General features: G+C 46.3%; 1 pseudogene; it reads right to left on the bottom strand.

Annotated features, from left to right (window-relative positions):
* Positions 1–1,925: 1,925 nt before the first annotated feature.
* On the bottom strand, positions 1,926–4,448 carry LOC146188109 (uncharacterized; annotated as a pseudogene).
* Positions 4,449–6,029: the final 1,581 nt, after the last annotated feature.

Here is a 6,029-nt window from a genome sequence, read left to right as displayed (position 1 = left end):
CCTATCCGCCACACAGGAACAAAGGGGGGGGGGGGGACCCTCCCCTCCTCTTTCTGCATGGCGGCGACGGTGTTCTATGCAGTCACGTTATCTTGACTCTCTAGCGGCGTCAGCGGCATCCAGCGGTATCAGTCGGTCGCTGCTAGCGCTGGGGGGATGAAAGGGGGGCGGAGCTGGTTAGGAGGCCGACGACGACGCCGACGCCGACGCGAAACCCAGGAACGGACTCCAAAGAGCTGCGCTCTAAAAGGAAGCCAACAGTCGAACAACATCACACAACATCACAAGTCGAACTTCTGAAAATAATGTGCTGAAGAAAAACGCCTCGACAATGATTCTAACAGATACGCCGACTTCTGTAGAGCTTGCGAAAGAGGCCGAGGTGGCAAACGAAAAGCTTGTCTCCAGTGTTATTGCACAAACGAAAGAACAAGGTCGGGCAATGCCGCAAGCACTTATGCAGTGCGCAAGAGAGAGGAAGAATGACAACGAACCATCAAACAGCCTGGAAAAGTGGCGGACACATTTGCACAAGCACAGAATGAAAGCAAGACCAGTGTGCAGGAAAAGAACACGGTTTCGTTAGAGTGTTGTGTTGTGCAGGAGTGTGTGCCTGAGGGTAAGGGCTGACGTCAATGGTGTCCGTCAAAACGTCGAGCTACAGCTGTGCATTTCCAGCCCTGCGCACTGCTGCTGGTGCGCCAGCGTTTTCATCTTTGCACAGAGAGCTCTACACGGGAAGTCACCAAGAAAAAGACAGTGCACGCGTGAACCTGTCAAAGTGAGCCTCAAGTCAAAGGTCGAGCTTAAACAGATGAAACTGTCAGTGCTTTCGGCATCGAGAATTTCGCTCTTCCAGAAAACGCGGAGCAGCTGAGTAAACGTTTTTCCCCAAAGTAGCGTTTGACCTGGAAGTAGTGCAAGTGGTGCTAAAGCCGGTACCTGGAGAGGCAGTGCTCTGGTTTCGACCAACTGAATCGAAACCTCTGAAAATCGTGCAGCATTGAGGAGGGCCTACGGCTACGATGACACTCAAGCAGATCAGCGATGAATCTGATGATACACCGCTGATCTGAGTTACAACCACCAAGGAGACCACGACACGAAACTGAAGCCGATGCTGGACGAGCACTATGAATTTCTGGTCTACTTGCGACAACATCTTGAACGCCATCCACCAGCTGCAGATAGTCATAAGGGGTGCCACAGGCTGCGAGAAGACTACCCAGGTGCCACAGCACATAGTGGGCTCTTACATGAACCAAGGAATTGCTGTGTCGGGGTCACTCAGCCCAGCAAATCAGCGCAGTCTGTTGCGGCGCGCATATCAGAAGGTGCGGAAGAACTTGGATTCGAGTGTAGGCTACAGTGTACAATTTCAATATGTGCTGCCATGCCCTCCTTGTTCTGCATTTTTGGTGCTCCTATTGTGTAAGTTAGAATTTGGTAACCGGTTTTCGTAGATTATCTCAAGTCATTGTTAACGAGGGAGATGTTAGTACCGACTTCACCATGATGTTCATCACAGGTCATTGAGGTGTCACACTATTCCAGCATCTAGTTATTTCTTACCTCAGGGCGCGGAGCGTGTCGCAGATTCTCATAGGAATCTGCAATAAAAACGAAGAGCAGGAAGACAAGGTTGCCAATGGGGCGAGAGAGAGAGACTGAGCGCCATGTTGGCATATTGAGAGTCTAGGGGACAGCCGGGTATTAAACGTATTCAGAGGAGTCCTGGTGCCTGCCCTCCTTCTTCAATAATATGTTTGTATTCTGATGTTTGCAGTTTACCTAGCTGAATAATGGTTTCGCGCTGAATAATCTTGTATACTGCCCATTACTATTGGCCGCTGCTTTCCGGTCAAGGCATACATTGAGAAGTCGGGGAACTGAAAAGTAGCTTGCTAAGCAATCAGTTGGCGAATTCAAGAAACAATCATGCCGTTTGACTGATAAGGCAGAAGTGTTTTTGTATGCAAGGAACATGTTTTTTTGCACAGTTCCCTCAAATATGAAAGAATTTGGTCTTTGCGTTGCACACCTTGCTCCTGCAGGCGAATTCGCTTGTCTCGGAATTCTTGCTCCTTCTGCATTCCTCTCTTAGACTTAAACGCAGCAGCCGCTGCTCCTGAATGAGTTGTGCAAGCATATGTTTGCTTACGACGGTCGTCTCGCCCTTTTTCGTGGGGCCCCGTTGAGGTCTGATGACAAGTACTTCGTTCCACTGGCTCAACTGCTGTGGCAGACTGTTCATATGCTTCACACGCATTGTTCTCTACTGTACATACGTGCTCCTCATACATGCTGGCGGGTGCCGCTTCCTAATCTTCTTGGGTTCTGTGCCCATTCCCCATTTTGTGGATGGGCTAGAAAACAATGAGGTACTAATAATATCTGAAGCATTTTGAAGCATTTTTCAGTACCAGCAAATATGAATCTACAGGCTATTAAAAATGGCAGGGTGTGGTACTGCATAACACTAGGAAATTGCAGTGACATGCACCTGCAACATATTCAGTACTGCTTAGTGCTACAAGTATGCGAAAGATTTTCTATTAAGGAAATTTTGTACCACCATACATACCTTGCATTTTATAATGCCACTGTTAACAAATATAACTGTGCACAATAGGCAGATATGTGAACAAGGGGGCTGTAGCACTCCCAAAATGTCATTTATTTTTATTACCAGTGCACTTCACGTGGTAGTTCATAAACACCAAACATCTGTAGCAACATGCGCCCAAAAGGTGCTCGTCTTACCTCCCCCACAGTATAGCGCTGGCTTTCCTCCATCTCTCTGTGGTCATTTATCGGCAGTTTATTCAGAAATTTGTGGATATCCCAGTAATAGGGCCAAGTTATCCGTCCCTGCCCAGTCCCTTTCTTTTTGTTGATGTCTCTGCAACAATAAAAAAAAATGATAGCGATTTGCTAATACATTTTCAGCACATACACAACTACTCTCTGCAATGTCCTCTGGCCCCGAAACAACTAAATAAATATTGTGTGCATCTCACGTATGCAATGTGTTGGCTGCATAATATAGTGCGCAACATGCAGCTTATTTTTTTTAATCGATATTTATTGCCTCATGGCATCAGTAGGGTATGAGATGAAGCATGGATTAATGATTAAATGAATGAAAAAAGGTTGGCTGATTTTATGAAATCCAGAAGTGAGCGATGATGAGGTCCCTGCGTCCAAGTGACATATGAGGCAGGATTGGTTGCTGAAAGGCCAGCTATGCTCAGGTGCCGGATTCGTGTTGGTTTGAGTGCTGGGCAGTCCCACAGCAAGTGGTGGATGTCGGCCTCGACATCTTCGTTTTTACAGATCGGGCATCCTGGGCGAGGATATAAGTGTTGGAAGTATGACCACGTCCTAGTGACAGCTGGTGTAAGGGCAACACCGACCCGGATCCTCCTAAGCGCAGCCTTATCTGCATGGGTGAGACCGCGGGGAAGGGGTACCGCACACGGAGGGATAAGTGCACGTGTGCGGCACCGGAGGTGTTCCTTTCTTGACAAAAGGAGGGTAGCGTCGTCCACTTCGAGGAGCCGTGGGATTGATGCGTCTTGGTTCACGAGGCGGGTTGCTAAATCAGCTTCACTTTGGGAAGGCAGCAGATCCCGTGGGACCCACTCAATGCGTATTGACTGTGGGATGTGCGCCGCAAGCTGGTGAGGGGTGAAAAACTAATTAAAATTTAGTGCAGTGCTTCTCAATCGGCCTGCACCGCTGAATGTATCGAAAATGTACGACAAGCTATATCTCAAGTTCGTAGTGGAGTGGAAGCTTCGACCGCAAGGTGACGGCTTTCCGACATCGCCAGCTGGCTGTGCAGCCAAGTGAAAACTTGTCAGTTGCCCCAACGGCCCAGGATCGCACAGGGAACATTCAGAATCCTCTTGTGAAAATTACTGTTAAATTACTGTACTTTATACCATGGCGGCCGCGTCTTCAAGCGAACTGTGCTGCGCGATGTCGGGGCACATTAAAGCCCCAAGTGATATAAAAATCATCCGAGGCTATCCACAACGGCGTCCCTCTTAGCCCGCGTACAGCGTTTGGACGTGAAACCGCAAGTACTATATCATTGGACGCAAGCCATATCTGATAAGCTGTACACGGCAATCGATGACACGTGCACGCGATAGAGCCGTTTTCTCTTTGCGCGAAGTCATGCTTATATCAATATTTAACAAAATACGCTCACCTGTTCCTAAATAGGTACAAGTTCTCAATTTTAGTATTCGTTTCTCACCAAGGTTTCTTGATGCCAGCTTCACGCAGCTTTCAACTATCAACTGCTAAACCTTGGAGTTGCGCTTCGCTCTCCTCAAGTCATTAAGATGATCCTCCCATAATTCGATGAGAGCAAATGTTTCCTCGGTGCTCCAGTGTGCTCTTTCTCTCGATTCTACAGCCGCTGCAGCCGTAGCCATCGCTCTACACCGTTGACACGGGCGATTTTAACAAAGTCAACAGTGGTGACGCGGTTTGTGGTTTACTTCAGCGGCCGCAGTATACTGCTGCCGCTGAAAAAAAGAATGGCTGACGGCGGCGGGGGCCGCGACCAGCTAGTTCGGGTACTACTGATATCGAGAGTAACGGAGCATGAGACAAGACCGCGACGCAAATTTCTCGGCACAAATACCTATTCTTTTAATGGCGTTGAAAAAAAACAACCTTTAGCTTTGCTAGTACGCATATTACTTTTTCACTTTGCTTGCTCTCGTCACTCACTTGGGGTAAAGAGTATACATTTGGTTCGAGAACGAATGCGAATGAGTTCCCCAAACACATTAGGTGAAGAATGTCATTTGAACCTAATGACAATACTTTTTTTTTCGTGTAGCAGGTGAAAACTGCCAATAGATGCTAATGTCGTTCGATTCGAGCGACATTAAATTTGCTCGTCCTGACTGGGGTATAATTGGCTTCTTTTTAAGAATAAAATGAGTGATTTCATACAACAATGCATCCCTACAATTACTGTAAGCGAGTGTGTTACTACCCCTTGGTTCAATAATACATTAAGCTGCCTCAATAACAAGAAAAGGCTCCTTCGGACAGCCAAAAGAAATAACAATCCTAATACATGGCAGAATTATTACGAAGCTTAAAAACTATTTAGCGCCCATGTTTTTAAATTTAGCAATAATTTTGGGTACCACACTCCATGAAATGCTACGCACAAACCCTCGTCAATCCTCGAGATGCATGAGCCCTGACCCTAGCAACCAAATAACACTTTGCGATGATGATACGGCTACAGTTGCAGAACCTGATGTTGCTGAAGTATTAAACCACACATTTAGTTCTGTGTTCACTCGCGAACCAGATGGGGACCTACCTGATTTTTCGTCTTTTTGTTTCCCTGCTATGCATGATATGTCATTCGAACCCCACGGTATTGTTAAAATACTTGATTCCTTGAAACTGACCCCATCAGCAGCTATTGACGACATTACGCAATGGTACTAAAAAATACAGAGCATATCACAAGTGTCGTCTCATATCTTACAGCAATCGCTTTCATCAGGCATTCTACCACACGACTAGAAAATGGGCAGGGTCATTCCAGTACCAAACAAAGGGCCTTTATCTTCACGTCATAACTACCGCCCAATATTCATTACTAGCGTTCCGTCTAACTAATGGAACATCTAATCTTTTCTCACATCAAAACATTCCTTGAATCAGTTCATTTCTTTCACACTAACCAACATGGTTTTAAAAAGGCTTTCCTTGCTACTCTCAGTTAGCTCTATTTATTAATGACCTACGCTCCAATTTTATCATAACATTCTACTGGGCACCCTCGTTTAGATTTCGAAACTGCATCTGACAATGTTCCTCACAAACGGCTCTTTTTTTAACTTTCGCATCTTAATCTCAATTTTTTAGTTCTTGACTGGCTTCGTAACTTTCTAACTAACCGCAACAGTTTGTTCTCGCTAATAAATGCTCATCTTCCCGCTCCTCTGTTATACCAGGGCACAGTCATGGGGCCCCTTCTTTTC

The sequence above is a fragment of the Amblyomma maculatum genome, chromosome 5 (assembly GCF_055883805.1).
Source record: "Amblyomma maculatum isolate TAMU_Amacu chromosome 5, ASM5588380v1, whole genome shotgun sequence".
NCBI classification, from domain to species: Eukaryota; Metazoa; Arthropoda; class Arachnida; order Ixodida; family Ixodidae; genus Amblyomma; species Amblyomma maculatum.
This window is presented reverse-complemented; position numbering and strand designations above follow the sequence as displayed.